This window comes from Agelaius phoeniceus, chromosome 11 (assembly GCF_051311805.1).
Source record: "Agelaius phoeniceus isolate bAgePho1 chromosome 11, bAgePho1.hap1, whole genome shotgun sequence".
Classification (NCBI taxonomy): domain Eukaryota; kingdom Metazoa; phylum Chordata; class Aves; order Passeriformes; family Icteridae; genus Agelaius; species Agelaius phoeniceus.
The window spans coordinates 11,822,621-11,840,302 of NC_135275.1; the positions used below are offsets into that span (position 1 = coordinate 11,822,621).

Below are 17,682 nucleotides of genomic sequence, written 5' to 3' on the forward strand. Positions count from 1 at the left end.
ATATGGACCAGGCAAGAAAATGCTCCTCTCCATCTCCAAACCCATTAGGGCTGCCCATTTCCATCACAGTCTGCCACTTCTCACATTTGCCAAAAACAGAGTCACTTAAGGAATTAGTCCAGACCCTTGCCCACAGGGTCTATGCCACAGGGCATGGTTCAACATAAAATGTCTCTCTGACAGCCTTTGCTGCATAGTGCTGAATTAAGCTTTAGAGTTTGGATAACTGAGAACTTCTATCAAAAAAGAAAAAAAAGAGAATTCAGCAGAGGCGGTAGGGAGGACTGGCTGGCCACTGCTCATGGGGCACCCATGTTCCTTGGAAATCAACAAGAGAAAACACTATCACAGCTCAGACCTACCAAACAGAGCTCTGAAGAAAAATACATCTTGTTTTCAAAGATTTTCCTCTAACAGGCATTGGATGAAGAGAGGAAAAAACCCAACAAAACCCCCAAGCTCTGATGAGAAAGATAAATTCTCAAAAACAGTGACAGACGCATGGAGCAGATACCAGAGGGAAAATGCCACCAAGATGCGATTAGCCCAGTGAATCAGCACTGGGGACAGTATCTCTGAAACAAACTGCCCTTCCCTTTTGCCCTCCCACACTCTTCTTCCCATCATTGCTAAGTCCTCCCAGCCCACAGCTCACACCCTGCCAGGCCTCTGGTGCTGTCACTGCTGGCTCACACAAATCCCTCTGCTGAGGCCAATGGAGTCTGGAGCAGGCTCTGGGCCCTTGGCTTGGGACAGCTTCCCTCTCCACACAGTTGCTGACACCTGCTTCCAACTTGCTTTTAGACTGCATTTGGGACAATTTCTGAGCTCATGCAATTGGAAGGGATTGGGTTGGCATGTAGGGAAAATATCTTCACGTGAAAGATGAGAAATGTCTTCTTTTTATAAAAGGAAGACACACAGTTGTTAGACAGGTGATGTTCTGATGCATTTTCAGGGTGCACTGCCTATACCAACACATGTCTCTTCCAGGGGCTCCTGGAAGTGTCTCAAGAAGAAGAAAATAAACCTTCTAGAAAGTTTGTTGACTTCATGACCTTAGGGTGTGGACGCTTGTGTAAATTAATGTCTGGCCCTGTGCTCTGGTCAATGATGGCAAACAAAGACTCACCAAGGTATCTTGAAGCCATCCAGTCTGCCATGGGCTGTGGTTGTTGGCTGGATGAGGAACCTGCACCAGGCTCTGTGAAGCCATTAGTACACAGGAGAATAGCTCAGAAAAGTTGTGTGATTCAGCCACAGCCAAGGCAGATCTGCCTCAAGTGCTTTCCATCAACTCAAGCAAGAGAGGACAGCAGAATCCAAGTCAAGCAGCACTGGACAGGCTGCTCTCAGCCTTTCCCTGGGAAAGGAAAAAACAAGAAAGGGTGTGAAGGAGACTCAGAAATACTGCTCTTCCACAGCACTGAGTTTCTTCTTTTCCTAGAGGGAACAAATAACACAGTGAGCCATAGCAGTGACTGGAGCAGAAGTCGTGAAAGGAAAAACGATCTCCAGAATAACCAATTGTAGTTCAAAGAGCGAAGAAGCAGGAAGAGGAGTGGCAGGAGGATCCTGTCCTGAGCTGACAGAGGAATTCAGTCAGGTTTTAGCTATTTACAATCCCCCTGCTAATTAACTAGAAGACCTTTCAGTGACTTTTCCCAGCAGTGAGACAGTTCCCATCCTGTAAGCTGCGTCACATCACTCCTGTGCTGGCCAGATCAAGTCACAGTTTCCAGACCAAAGGGGTACCATTTTGGTCTCTCCAAACTCAAGACACAAACCCAGGAACAAAGCCTGGAGCAGGAAAATACTGCAGCTTTGCCAAACCTCTGCCAGCAGCTTTACTATGTGAACATGAAGCTGGCCTCTATTTGCCAGACTGCAAGGGGGCTGCTCGAGCCCCTGGCAGTGAGCAAGCCCAGTGCCACTAAACACAGCAGCTCTCCCAGGCCTCCTTCTGCTCTGTTCTGGGGCCAGGATCAGCAATATTTCTATGGAAATAAGCCCTAAGAGTTGCTCTGGGTCCAGCAGGAGGAGCTGGCTAAACGCACATTTTTGTCTTAATGTAGGGCCTAAATAAACAATCAAATAAGACCTCAGTTTAAAAAATCCTGTAGTTTAAAGGATTCCCTTAATTCTCAGTATTTCTTTTATTCCCATGGCAACTGATGTGAGTCTGATCTGCAGCCCAAATATTTTCTCCTGCCTCCTTTTCTAGTGTAACTAGAAACATACACAAATTTAATGTTGGCTTGTACAGTCCTTGCAAATACTGTAACACATTTATTCTAAGTAATTGGTGGAAGCACATTGCATTTTTTAAAAAAACACATCAACTGCACTGTTGCACGAGCAGAACATCTACGTAACTGAGAGACCCAGAGCTACTCAAAGGCTTCCTCTCCATCCATCTGAAGGCTGCAGTGCAGGGACTCAGTTAACTCTTACCTTCAGGCCATGACAGAGGCCCTCAGGCAGTCAGGGCTGCACAGACCAGCCCTTGGTTGCCCACACCAAGCCAGCACTGGTCCTGTTACTTCTGCACACTGACTGCAGAGCCAGCAGAGTTCAGCCAAATGTCACCAACCCCAGGTTTCCTGAAAATCATCCTCCTTTCAGGCCCTGCTGCTACTGCCATGTCATTTTGCCCTTAGTGCCATGGTCTGGTTTACAAGGTGGTGATCAGCCAAAGGTTGGACTCAAATATTAGAGGTTGTTTTCAACTTTAATGATTCAGTGATTTGGCAGGAACAGCAGTTTCTGGTTCCTCTGGTCAATGAAGGCTAATTTCAGCCACAATTCACTTGCCATGCAGGAGGTGGGATCAAATGGAAAGACCCTCACTTTAATTATGTGGTTTAAACAGAGATGTAGAAAACCACTATCTCAGCCTTCAGGTCATCCCTTTGGGTTTTGTCATCTTCTGGCCAAACTGCCATGCTGAATCCTCTTAAATTCCTGCCCCATGGTAATAAGGAGCTTGCAGGACTAGCTTTTTATTTGGCACATCTACCAATATTTATTTAGCAGAGTTTGGATCACTTTTCAAAGGGTCCATGCTCCTGTCACCAAAATATACATTTCCTGAGACCCTTTAAAAGCTTTGTAAAATATCTTGCTCAGCACCTCCACCCCTTGTGCAAGTTCCACATCCCTTAAATAACAATGGAACAGCTTGTTCCCAAGCTGGGAGCAGCCTCTTCCAGGCACTAGGAGGGAAGTACTAAGGGCTTTGCAAAATTGTCAGATATGTGCACCTGCTTATGAGTGGATATTTTGTCCCATATTTTTGTAGTAGAAAAAGAAACCAGAGGTTTTACCTGACAGCTTCTTACAATCCAGCCAGTGTAAGGTATAATACAGTCTTTTTTTCCCTTGCTTCTCAGATCTCAGGAGCGTGTGCCAAAAGACTGTCAACTTGTTAAAAGTACATTAATGCAAATTCCAGAGCTTTCAGTTATGTTTATGCTAATAGAAAGCCTCCCTCTCTGTGACAGGCCCAAGTGAAGAGTCAGTAACAGGAAAATTAATTCCAGCTGTTGAAATTGATTTAAAACTAGCTTATTCATAATAATAATAATAAGGGGGAAAAAAAAGAATTCCTGAAATAAAAATAAAAAGGGAAATACAGAAAGCACAAAATCATGTTTACTGCATGAAAGCAGAAAGGGTTCTCCTGTTGGGAAGAAATCTTCCAAATTTAATCAAGCCTGGTTAGAAGAAAGCTCTAGCTTGTTATCGGGTTGTAAGTGTAGATTAACATGAAAAGAATTAGCTATGTGCACAGCCTGATTTTGCAAAGGAAACACAAGGGTTTTGTGCATGTATTTTGTTTTATATTCCTTATGTCTAATCCACAGGCAAGGAGACCAAATCCAGGCTGCAGCAGGACAGGTAATATTTTAGCTGACAATGGTTGCATACTGAGAACTCCAGAGCTCTGGGTGGGGAGATTAGCTCCCCAGGACTGCTGCATTTATTCAGTGCCTTTACATACATTTCTGCTGACTGGAGTTCTGAGTGATTTCTGTGTTTAGACAACCCCAGTCTTGGGATCACATACCCCAACTTTGCTGGGGTTTCAGAGTTCAAACCAAGATCTGGTGCTGAAACTGCTGGCCAGCCTGCCATTTCTAAAATGGTCTCAAGTGTCCAAATCCTTGATGTAAATATCCACACTATTTTTATCTGAATTTTTCTTTTTAATTTCCCATCAGTGATCCTCCTAAGTCCTTGACTGTGGGTATGTGTAGTCCTAAAAGCTGAAGGAACACCTTGCAAAATTCAGTTTAGATGTTGAAGGGGAGGCAGCCTTCAAAAATTTGCTCAGAAATTGACTTTCATTCATTCAACACCCACAACTGGAACCAGATTTGAAAATCCAAGGCATTCTCATTTAGCCAAGAGAAGAGAGTTTCCAAAGCACTGGCCTCAGACTATTACAATGCTCCCTGAGCATAGGATCTGCCCTTTCCTAAGGAGCACTTCTGAAAGACCTGAGGTCTTATTTAGGGTCCTGCATGGGTGCTAAGCCTTATCTTTTGCCATGGGGGCATTATCTGGTCAGGTCCATACTCCTTGTGCTTTTGGAGGGACTGATCCAGAGCTCACTGAAATCAGTACAAACCTCTCTACTGGCTCAGCACTTTTCACATCCAGCTTTAAGGGACAGTCTTGCACTTCAGTATTGAAACAGCCTAATAAACTCCACAGACTCTCTTCTCACTGCCCTCCTTGGTTCTATATCCCCACCTCGTGTCTCTCTGCATTTGCCTCCATTTCAAACACCACACATTTTTCACAGGGGTGGATGAAGGGGCAGAGCCAAAGAGATGCCATGACTTCCATGGATCCTAAACAACTTATGACACTGAGAAATTTAGACGTGTGGGTGGATGTGAGGATAAAGTGTTGGACCAGTTTCAGTTTAGAGAAGCCAAGTCAAACCCATAGTTATGCAGGAAGTTAACAAGGGATGCCAGCCCTAACCCTATAAGGCCAGAAATGGGCTGATGAGTTTGCAGGAGGTTGCTTTGTTTCAAGGCAGGGGGAAGTGGGAAGGAAGTTTCTCTGGAAATCCTCCTAGAATTTCAGAAATTTGCCTCTTTATTGTCAGCTACAGAGAATTTAGACAAATTTTACAGCATGCTACAGCTCAGTCAAACAATGAAACAGGCAGATTGATTGCTGAAAAGGAGGCACTGTTGGTTCAGAGACTGACAGTGCCCCTGACTCATGCCATCAGAGGAAGGAAAAAACAACAATAAGGAAAGCAGGGGCTATTTCTCAGAGTGCACCCCATGACTTCTGCTAGCTCATGCCAGGAAAGAGGGACACTGTACATTTTCAACTGCAGTGTGGGCAGCTAGAACCATCACTTGAACTTAAAAGTGCCATTCAATACTGTATTTACATTACTGTTAATCATGTGGGGAAACAACGCATTGCAGTTTAAATTAAAATCTGATTAATAAAGGAGAAGGAGGGGATTTCATACTTTGCAGGACTGAAAAGTGAGGGAAGTGTGTGGAAGCAGGAAGGATTTTCTCTAAGGGCTGGTATTTCCTTCCATGGCACTCAGTCCTTGCTCACACCATTTTGTGGCACTTGCACACCAGGCTTAGCAGGCTCAGGCCATTTGCAAGCAAAACCACCAGGTTCTTGCTTCTCTGTTCTAATGCAAATCAGACTTCTACCTGCCTTCAGTTCCTTTGGCCCAAAACCAGCAATGCAAACCCAGGAATTCAAATACCATCAGTTTGGGGAGGGGATGGTGGTGTTTGTTTTTAATAACAATCAGCTTTGGGTTGTTTTTCTCTGTCTTCTGGCTCCTGACTCTTTCAAGCATAACCAAATCACACTTTCAAATTACATGGGGAGGTGTGTGGGGGGGTGGAGTTCACACAAACATAAGGACTAGAAACATGCCTTTGAAGTGAAGTTAAAATTATCAAGGAGTTATTTAATTCCCAAAGACCAGACACTAAACAATGAAAAAATATCCCTATCCTCACTGGAAAGTCTGGTGCTGCAAATCCCTTCCTCCTACATATTTCTTATTCACATAAAGGGAGTTTTATGTGAGACCCGAGGAAAGACAATCAGGATTGTCTTGGAGGAATACATTGCCCTATGACTTAAATAAACTGTTATGATCCAAAATTTCTAATAGAGAGCAGAACCACAAGTCTCTTTTCCCCAAATAAACAGGGTTTGCTTGAAGCAGGCAAGAATCCTGTGCTGTAAAAATTCAGGAAAAAGCGTGGCTAAAAGCCCAGAAGGAATACACACACAAGGAATGTTAGGAGGGCTTCTCTGCCTTGCTTTTGAATGGCTTTTGAGCCCACTGCTCTGGTCAGGATGATGATGATGGAACAAAGGGATTGGAATACAGAGGGAAAAGCAACCATCACCTCAGCAGCTGGGCCAGGCTGAAGTGATTCCTGCACCTGCTGGGAAGACCAGAACACTCTGGATCCCACAAGCTCCAGGCTGGAATCGAATTCCCTGTGTGCTGCCCTGTTCCACGTCCTCCTGCAGAAGGCCAGGCTGGCCAAAGAGCTGGAGCATTTCAAACAGCCCTCAGACTGCCCATGCTGATCAGCTGTTTGCCCAAAGCCTCCCAGGCTGTGCAGCACAAATACACCTCCTGCTGGACCCACTCAAAAAGCTGCAGCTACGGGAGAAAGGAGCTGAGCTCTTTTACAAGGCATTAAGTTTCATTTGCAATTACTTGGGATTTTATTGCACTACTGAATATAACAGGTTCCTTAACTGGGCCAGCAGCATTGTACCCATATGCCTTTTTAACAGAGCTTTTCTGTTATTGTTTCCTTATTGGTCTTTTCCCTTTTGCTACACACAATTGGATTTTACTGGCGTCCAGCTTGTGCAATAGGCCCCAGGTGGCTCCTCCAAGAGCCTTATTTGTTAATTTGATGGCTGAACCAGTGCATGAGGAATGAAAAATATTGAAATGCAATGCCCAAGATGCTACTTCACAGCAGTGGCAACAACTCAGGAAATGTTCCCCAGAGTAAGGCTGCTGGGTGAGCAGCTCCTTGTGCAGGCCATCCTTGGAAGCAAGACACTCCTTGATAATACACCTACTTTTTTCTGCAAGTGACTGTGACTCCAGTCGGATGGAAAAGAGCCGTAAGAAATCACCCTACAAGAGCCACAATGTGCTGCACAGGGATGGAGCCACGTGGAGAGACAGCAGGGCAAATAAAGGCTTCAGAACACCTGCAAGACTTCAGTGCACCTTTGAGACAGACAAGTAAGAAAAAGGAAAAAGACACAGCATTTCCATAGAGAACACCATTTCTGGGGCAAAGATTCAGAAAAAAAATCTTTGTTCAGTCCAACAACCTTCAATCAGAATGAAATTACCAGGTTTACAAAGGAACTCAGCACCCACCACCACAAGTTCTAAGTGAATTCAAGAACTTTGAAAACCTGGTTTCCTGAACAAGATACCAGCAGCTGATGGCAGAACATGAGGGGCTCTACCATCAGGGTTCACTGTGCTCTTGTCTTGTTAAATAATGCATTTCTTTCTACAGTGGATAAGAACTGAAAAGCCTTGTGGAAGGAATACATCTGAAGGAGGGATTAGACCAGAGATAAGCCAATGGTGGAGAAGGAGTTCTACTTGCAGAATTCCATGTCAAGATTTTTTTTTTCTTGAAAAACACCTCACTCCTCAATAGAGATCTCAAATTATCACAAAGAAAATGTGTGTAAGAAAGGACTGATTACATTCCTGACTTGGGGGAAAATTGGGGAAAGGTTTCTGGTTTTTGTTTGCCATGACTCTTAAATTGAATGTCTTAATTTACACTTGGAGAAGACTTGAAATAAAAATAGCAAAAATTAAAATTAGATGTTTCAGTTGTTCAGGTCATATGTTACCTGAGCCTTTATGTTTTATGGTGGGAAGGGCTTGTTTTTGTTCTAAGATTTTTGGGTAGAGACATCTCTGCCCTGATTTAGGAGATTACTTGGTTCTGGCTATTTTTCTTGTGCTGAAAAATTCTCCTAAGATGGGAAATCATGGTGAGCTCTGCTCTAGACCCAAGTACAAGGAACAATATCAAAAGGCATCAGCACCCGAGAGCACTTCCTTCTGCTGAAACAGAATCCCAAAACATTTGCTTTGCCAAGAATAAGAGAAAGAATAGAAACAGGATGCTCTTGCTGGGGTTACAAGCCACCATTAACAAATGCAACCTCCTCAAATGCCAAAATAGAGCATCTTGTTCAGCTTTCCTGACTCAGGGTTGCTCGAGTTGAACAGAAGATGCATTCCTGATAAACCACAGCAGAGATGAGAAAACTTTACTTCTCCCCAGCACTTCCCCTGCCTTACCTCCTCAAGTTTTCCCTCATATTATGTCACAGAGAACAGTGAAACACAGAAAAGGCTGGATCCAGGGATAAACCTGCCCTGATCCCTTCAGCCCTCCCCACAAACCCCTGGGTGTAACTCCTCACCTCTCCCCCTTCCCAGAACCCAGTGGAGCCCCGCCAGCATCTTCTCCACTGGTACCCTGGACACTTGAGGCAGTGAAAGGTATCTCCACATGCAATTCCACACCAAATCTGAGCCCTTCAGTGCTTTCTGGAACACCCAAAGCTATCTTCAGAATCCCTAACAAATACATTAATTGCTTTCAATTTATCAGCCTCAAATCATTCAGTCTAATTACCATTCATCTAGAGTTTGTGTTTTTAATGGTTTATGGGTATTGTTGGTAATCTTTTAATTTCTCATTAAAAACAATATCTTGTACCCACTATGTGTGAAAAGCCCTAATCCGATAAATCAAGCAAGAGTAACACAGTTAAAAGGAAATCAGTGGAACAATATTTGGGTTTATATATTTCTGCCAGTCAATTTGTAATTAAAAGTTGCTACTTTAAAAAACACAGTTGTTGCTGTGAAAGCCATTATCAGTCGGCATTTTCATATGAATACTGCTTTAATTAATTAGCAAAAGTAAATACATTATATATCAAAAACCGCTTTCCCACTGAACCCATGCGTTCCAGAACAAAAGGCTTAATAAACCATACAAAAGAGGGACAAATTAGCTGATCCCACCCTCCTTTTTCAGGTTTAGAGTCTTTTAAAGTTCTCCAAGGATTTTTTTTACCCCACACTTGCTTTTTTTTTTTTTAATACATTGTTTGTTTTTCTTTAGAAGTGGGGAGAAGATGCTACACAAACACAAAACATGCCATTCAAACTAAATTATTTGGAAATCAGTTTAGCTGGTTCTTAGAAAACAGGAGTGTTTATGATTATTAAAACCCAAATGTAATTACGATCACATACAACACAGTCTCTTTGGAACACATTATTTGCTGAACATTAAGGAGCTGGAGTTTGAGTCACAAAAGGAAAAGATGTGTCTGAAAAATTCTTTTGTCTAGGGGCATTCCAGAGACTGGAAACAGCAGAAGAAAATTCTCCATTTTCATCAACAAGCTGGAGAGAAAGTGTGGATGAGTAGTGTTGTTTCAGACTAAGGCCTATGATAAGAACACCTTGAAACATCAATGGCATCTCTTATCTCACAGGCCTTTAACAAGAAACAAGGGTCCTGCCATCTGACTAGCAAACAAATCATTCACCTCATCCTGTCCCTCTCCTGCTGAAGTGCTGCCAGCAGGCTCCATCTGTGGGGAAGGGAGCAGAGAGGGACAAGGGTCTCAGCTGGGAGGTGACTGCAGCAAGGACTGGGATCCCTGAGACAGCAGACTGGGCAAAGGCAGCCCAGGGGTGGGACCACTCACACAGGTCAGAACCTGACCTGAACAAAGAACTCAGTAAGGCTCTGTCTGATGGATAAGGGAGAAAAAATTTAATCACACTTACCTACAGAGCTGGAGTTCACAGCACAGTGATGAACAGCAACCTCAGTGGGCTGATCCTCACCCCCATTTTAACAGCATAAACAAATAGTGGTGAACAGGTGAGGCCAATTGCCAGGCTGAAAGTGTTCAAGGCCAGGCTGGGTGGGGCTCTGAGCAACCCAGTCTAGTGCAAGGTGTCACATGGCAGGGGCTTGGGACTAGAGGACCTTTGAGGTCCCTTTCAACCCAAATTCTGTGATTCCATGAAGTCCAAAAGGACTCGCTGGGAAAAAAGGAATTACTCAAGGGACAATTTTTCCATGACAGTACTGGAGGTTTTCCACCAAAGCATACCTCCAAAAATAAAAACCAGCACTAAGGAGATGAGTCTACTGGACCAGCTAATGGTATGGCTGTGTAACAACCCATGCAAACACCCAAAATTTCCCTAACATAGGAAAACCAGGGGTGCACTCATGCAAAAGCAGTTTGCAGTCACCAAAGTCCACCCCTCTCCACCAAATTTCCTCTCTCATCAGGTATTTCAACACTCCACTCAGTCCTGACTCCTGGTCATCTTCCCACTTGCTCAGCAGGCTTCCTTGCAAAGTAGATGGCAAGCAATCTTCCTTCTTGAAGGAATTACTGAATCATCCTCCTCTAATCTTGCATGCATGAAAGATCTAACAGCCAGTCCCAATCCCAGTCATCCTGCTTTCTTATGCTTTCTCTCCCCTTGTATGCTTAGGCTTCAATTCTTTGGAGAAGGGACAGTTTTTCACTCTGGCTCACGGTTTTCAGTGACACACACCCCAACAGGACTCAGATTTAATGCTTCAGGATGCCTCAAGTACTCAGATGATTTTGAAGATTGTCCTCCTGCTCACTCAGTTCCTTTACACCATCACACTGTCACAACAAATTTCTTCAGCCTTTTCTGACAGGAAATCTTCATCTTTACACCTGGTTTCTCATCCAAGGGCTTCTGTGCAGCCCTGTGTCCCAACCTCCATCCCTCACCCATCAACTCTGAGGCACAGTTTGGTGAGACACACACACACACCTGCTTCTTTGGAGTCCCAGCATGACCTGACCATCAGAGCACTGCCACCTTTCCAGAGAGATGAAAGTCACTCTCAAATCCATTGTTGGCTTCTTGAAAGGGCTGACAGACCAGCCCTGCAAGAATCCCACTGCAGTGGCATGACTTCTTGCATTTGGGTGATTACTCACCTGGACACGTTTCTAGTAGGATTTGTGCCTCAATCAGTGTGAAGTCTCATTAGGAAGGTACCAATAAATCAATTTGTCAGTCAATTTGTCAATAAATCAAGCCAGAATTCCCCCAGCAAAGGGCACATTTGGGCAGAGCCAGGGGGATGGGACAGCCTGGGGTGGAGTGCCCAGAGCAGCGCCGTGCTGAGGGATGTTTCAGCACAGAGAAGCGTGTGCCTCATGCACAGGCATTCTTTTCCCTGCACATAACTCCATTGATTTTTATCATTGTTTTATTTGGTTTAGCCACCCATCTGGAGAGTTCTTGCCTCCCCTGGCCCCCATAAATAACCAAACCCAGCTCTAACCAAAGGCAGTTGACAGAATCAGCCCCATTGCCCTTTGGCAGTTCTTCCAGGAATTTTTAGGGTTTTTACCAGTCAGGAAAAGGCTTTGATGCTTTGGAATCAAGATTTTATGAAGATCACTTTGTAGGGTTCAGCCAACTCATGAAGTGTCAAATGTGGGGCACTCTTTCATCTCATCGCTGGATGGAGAAAAGATCCTCCCTCTTACCAGAATGAGGACTGGAGAGGGGGGAAACAGAGACATGAAGGTTCATCCATGGAGGGGAGGGTTTCTTTTCTCTTGATAGAGTCCACCCACCACATTCCCATCATACTGATTGCTGCAGTCCTATCTGTCTGCTCTCCAGGCTACATCAGATAAGAGGAGAACTGCTTGTTCGCTGTGGTTCTGATCCTGCGCTCAGGGGCCTCCCAGGCTCCTCCTCACCCTCCTTTTCCAGCTGCTGCTTTCAATGGCTGCTGCATCGGGAGGGATGCTGTCAGGAAACCTGCCACATGCAAAGAATGAGACAGTAATTGAGAACAGACTAAGGAAATTTCATCTTCCACTTCACACTCATAAACACCCATCTACAAAAGAGAGCAAGAAAATCCCTGTTCTCTCTCAAAATTTACGTGCAAATTCCTATCCAGCCATGCCTGGGCTGTTGAGGGCTTGGCTGCCACTTCCCCCTGAACCAGTCCCACTGTGGATGGCACTCTCACACTGATGGGCTGTTTCTGAAGCTTGCATCTCCACTGCCTCAATAATTGTTCAGAAGCTGCAGACACCAACTAATGTCTATTTGGCAGAACTTAAGGCTTCTGCAACACTGTAAGCCACACGGTCCCTCTTCATCTAGCAGCTGATATCTTTCCACCTGGTTCAGAGCAGCTGAGTTGCACAATTTCTTATATCCTCTCCCATGGATGGGAATGGCTGCATTGTCCCAGTTCACCTCAAATACAGCTTCTTTGTTTGGGCACTCTGCTCAGAAAGTATTCCTCTGCTGGCTGTCTGGCAAACACACAGACACCAGATCCATGGAAGAAGAGTGAAAACATCAAGTGGGACATCCTACACCCAGAGCTTCCACATCTTTTCTGCAAAATAGAAGCCAAAGGCAATGTCAGCAACAGTCCCAAGGGAAATGACAGCAAAAATAAGCTTGATGATCTCCTTCATCTTGCTTTACTCATGTTCACAACCAAACACAAACAGAGGCCAGTCCAGGGTTCATCAAACTCACGATCCAATGCAAGGCACACAGGCAGCCTGAACACTGCTGGCCAGGGGGCTTCTGCTGTGTCTGCACAGTGCTGCTGAGGTGTAAGTGGGGAGGTGTAATATTTTACAATGGTGAAATGCCTCCAACATACTGCTTTCCAGGGGCACAACCTCCACTACACCAGAGAACATGAAAGAGCCACTGAAAACAGCCAAACAGTCTCACAGCCATTTCCCAGCTAACAAAATACCAGTGAGAATCAGTGTGAAATTGCCCTTTGGTGCTGTTGCATAAAATAGGCTTCTAAATATTATAATGTCTTTTGGGTTTATTATTAAAGGTGGAAGACTCAGGTACTTACAGTGCTGTAGTAGATCTCCCTCCAGTTCCCAGCTCTGTATATATGACCTTGAAAAAGTCATTCAACTTTTCAATGGCTGAGCTGTTCAAGTGCAAAACAAGGCTTTTTCAGCTTTTGGCTGTCTTGTCTGTTTAGACTGTAAGCTCTTCAGGGCAGGGACTGTCTCCTATTAAACAATCGTAATTCTCAATTAGGGTCTTCTACACATCCAAGGCCCTCACAAAAATGTCATAAAACAAAAGCTTTCTAATAAATTCTGGGGGATTCCAGATTGGGATCCAAAACTGCTCAGTGGTTTTCCCTGCTGAATGTGATGCCGAATCCCTTGTTAGTTTGTGTGTGTGAGGGGGGAGGAGGGAGACTATAATTTAAAGAGATTGCATAAAAGACCATTTAAGTCCTTGTGGCTGTATATTTCTTTTAATTAGTTTATGCACAGTGCATTTGCATGGGAAGCTGCACAGCGTGTGGACAGACTTAATTAGGAGAACAATACGTTCCCTCTTAAGATAATGACTTGAGGATTATGAAAATTATTATTCCAGATCCATCCATGGGTCATTCGAGGTTCAGTATCCAACGAACTTTTAAAATGCATTGAGGTCAGCAGTTTGGATACTGTCAGTAAAGTCACTTGATTTTGTTGCTTAAATGATTAATTATGAGCATCCCCCAAGTTACACAATAGCCCAAGGACTCACTGCATTTCATGTGTGCCATCAGCTTCTCTGGAGAGACAGATGTGCTGAATGGGGCTGTGACATCCACTGCAGCAACCTCTCCTTCTGAGCTCTCCCCACTCCCTTTCATCCATCCCTTTGCCTTTATATTCCTGGCTGGGGAGGCAAGAAATTTCCATCTCCTCTAATGAATCTTTGCAGCTGGAGAACCAAGACAATTAGGTGAGAGTTTTAGGACACAGGTCAGTAGCCCACATGAGATGCACCTGTCCCATTTTAGAGCAGAGCACCATAGGCAGCTGAAGACATCACCTGAGTGCACCTCAGCTTTAGCCCATAGCTTGGGGGGTCTTAAAAAAGGCTTTTTTTTTCCTGCCTCTCTCCAGAGTCCAATCTATTTTCCTTACTCTTAGGAAAGCATCATGACAAAGCATAAGAACATTCCTCTTTGAAAGAGTTTCCACATGGGCCGTGTTTCAGAGCCAATCAGTTCAAATAATCTGAGCACCCATCCTGCTCCCCCCTCTTCAGAAATGGTTGCTCTTGGGTGAACAGACTCCCCACTGCAGCAGGGCACCCTGGAGAGGGGCACACCTCTATCCCAAAACTCCAGCTCTAACTGGAAAGGTCATGGAAACATCTACCCTCAAATCTGGACCACCAGGTGCAGAACAGACAGCAATCCCATCCTTCACCTTAAAAAGCAAAGCCACATATGCAGTCAAGGACGACAAGGTCAGCTCTTTTCACATCAAAATCCATGACTCATTTAGGAATCATGGCAATAACACCTTGAGTGTCCTTTCCTTCCTCTTGCCCTATAATGATTAGACAAGTTTTCCACTCAAATGCAATGGCTGTGAATTAAGTCAGGCTCTTTAGTAGCAATGACAGCCAGAACTTGGTGAAACTTCAAGTGTGGTGTTGCTTTTAGAGCTGAGAAAGCAGCAGTTCTGGAAGCAGAGAGAACATTTTCAGCTGCATCTCCCCCACTGAAAAACTTTGATTTAGGTTGATCAGAAATTGACATTTCACATCTGGAGGTGAGAGAAAAGTAGGTTTGAAGGGAAAAAAAAAGTTAAGGAAAAGACATTTCAAAGGATCATTTTGTGGATTTAAAACAACTCAGCCCAGTGATTAAATCCCTCACAGTCTTTGTACATCTTCTCCAAAACTTCAAATGAAGAGAAAGAATGAGATGGCATTTCTGCACTCACATTGGCAAGGGAAAAATCCATGACTGGTCCTAGCAGCTGCAAATATCCCAATGCTTTTCCTTGGTACTTTCACTATTTCAAGGCCTCCTGAAGCCACAGTTGGTTCTTAAGGCCAATGTGGAGAGTGAATAGCACAGAAAAGCCATGGTTTGTACAGCAGGGCACGAGGCTGTGCCCAGGGGAGGGCACAGCTCCTGCCACAGCACAAACACCAGGCAAGGGCTCAGCAGCAGCTCCTTCCCACCACATCTATGGTCAGAGGGCCAGGCAAGGTCCAGCTCCTATGGAGCAGGGGGCAGAAAACAAAAGCACTATTAATAATAACATGAGGAGAGAACAACTCCTCAACTCTTCAGGGTCAATAGACAAGATGTGAGAGCATCACCCATTACTCAACCTCTGTTGTTGATAACACAGCACCCAAAGCATGCCAGGCACTGTGCAGGGCAAGCAGAGATGTCCCTGCCCCAAAGAGATTGCCATCTAATTCTGATTTTACAGTCATATTTCAAAAGCACAGTGAGATCAAAGCCCTTCTTTCTCCCCCAGGCACTCATTCTCTCTGGTGGAACATATCTTGATTCATAAATCACAGAAGCAGGGATCTCAGTGAGCACTGCCATTCAGGACACAAAAGGAAATACAGAGATGCCAAAGGTAGTCCTAACATCATGCCAGTGCTCAGGAGAGTAATCTGGGGTGCAGGAGGAGGGGAAACACAGCAATTATTTTTTTTTCCATTACCAGAGCAGATTTTTTGTCTGTCTGCAGCACCAACAGCAGTAACGGCACATGGCAATGATCCACAGCACTCTAGGACAAAAAATGAAAAAGAAGAAATTAAATGAAACTTCAGGAGCTATCAGGTGACATGGTCAGAAAATACCTTAAGAATGAAAACAAACGTTGGGATAGGGTAGCACTCATTTGGGAAAGGATACTGAATGAGACAAGCAATCCCAAAGGCAAATCCCAACATCTGCTGCTTTCTGATTCATCCACAGATAGAACCAGCAGGAGCAGGGCACACCTAAGCACACAGGAGTAAAGCCAGTTGCCTCCCAAGAACTATCCCCACTGCAATATTCAAGTGTTCCCCCCCCTCCACCCCCCCAAAAAAATCTGCAATTCAAAAACTAAATTTGCCCCTGAACTGCTTAATCTGCAAGCTCCAGTGATCTCCCTGTAATGGGTGCACAGGCAACAGATGTTCAGACACCAAGCTGGCACCTTGCACACCTGAACCTGTGCCTGGGAGCCAGCCAGACAGGATGCACATTGCCTGGGAACATCTGATAAGGCCGTGCCCTTCAGAGCCTGCACAGCAGTGAAGGGGCAGCAGAGAGGCTTAGAAATAACCAGAAGCTTTCTTCTTCTTCTTCCATGAGTCACTCCTGCTTCAAGGAGCTGCAGCTTTGATTATTAACTGGGCTAGTCAGCTAGATATTTAAATGATTCCCAAAAGTCATTAAGAGCCCAATCAGATATGCAGTGCTTGACTCCAGCACAGGAATGCAGAGAGGGAATTATTAGCATAAACTATGCTTTAGAGAAAACCTCCATGTATTTTATATTTCAGGGTACAGGGGAATCTGATTTAACTAAGTTAAAGAGAAGAAAAAGAAGCTTAAGCAATCTAAAGGAGCACATTAAACATGGAAGGGAGTAAAAAAATATTAAATAAAAACATCAGCTACCTCGGGGATTAGGAATAAGAAAATATAATGTCAAAGCACTGCAGTCTTCCTCTCTATTCTCTAAGCAACAGGCAGCTCCTTTAGATTTCCCCTGACATTTCAGAGAGAAAATTTACACTCAAAGTCAAAGACTGCTGAAAGTTGCCTGCCTGATCAGGAGATCTCATAACCCCAGACTGAGACCAGAGATGTGAACTGATGCAAGAGGTGAGGGGAGGGGCAGACACAGAAATCTTACCTTTATATTTACCTGGCCTCCACTCCAGAGCCATGACACAGACTTTCCCTCAGCAAAATCTCAAGCCAATCTTTTGTGGAATGGTTTTTACAGGAAATATGGTGTGGCAAGAAACCCACTGGATTTGGTACCAGAAGACAATACCAGAACAGAAACAATTCCAGAACAGACCCCCAGAGCAGGGGCCATGCCAGAGACAGGCAGAGGGTCACCTCACTTGTCTGCAGCTTTTCTGCTGGTTTGTAACTCACCTCACATCTCTGTACACCAGTTTAGCAGGCAGTTCCTGCCACATCCTGCATGGAATCCAGCTCCTGGGATGGTGAAGTAGCACAGGACTCTGCAGGGGCTCATTCAGAGCAATCATGCCCACTATGCTGCATTCTTGCTGCTTCAGGTTAAAATCAGAGCCACGATAAGCAAATCTGCAAGACAAAACCCGATTCAGGGGTGATTGGAAAGATGGGCTAAGGTTGGACTTTATAACAAAAGAAGAAGGCAGGTAAAAGTGGTGCTTGCAAAATTCTGTGGGGGATCACCTCTCTAGAAGCAAAGAGCAATCAGCAACTCACTTCCTAGCCCTGCTTTTCAGCAGAAAACTCAATGGTTTCTCACAAGAAGTCAGTAAACAGCATAACCTGAGGCTGGTCACTGAAACTCTTTATCCATCAGTCCCCCCATCCCTACATTGGAGCTTAAAGTATTTTACTTTCTTCTTTCCATCAAGGAATGGGAGCTGGCAGATGGAATGTGCTCATGCCACAATACCTTTGTTGGAAAGAGACTGCCATAAAGAGGGCAAAACTGTATTGTGACTGTGATTAGAAAGCA

General features: G+C 44.5%; 1 long non-coding RNA gene across 1 annotated transcript; it reads right to left on the bottom strand.

Moving 5' to 3' along the window:
• Positions 1-13,700: 13,700 nt before the first annotated feature.
• Positions 13,701-17,253, bottom strand: LOC143694993 (uncharacterized). Its single transcript, XR_013183834.1, has 3 exons — positions 17,103-17,253; positions 15,661-15,729; positions 13,701-13,900 (listed from the first exon to the last, which is right to left on the bottom strand). It is a non-coding gene; the product is annotated as an uncharacterized LOC143694993 (long non-coding RNA).
• Between the last annotated feature and the right edge of the window lie 429 nt (positions 17,254-17,682).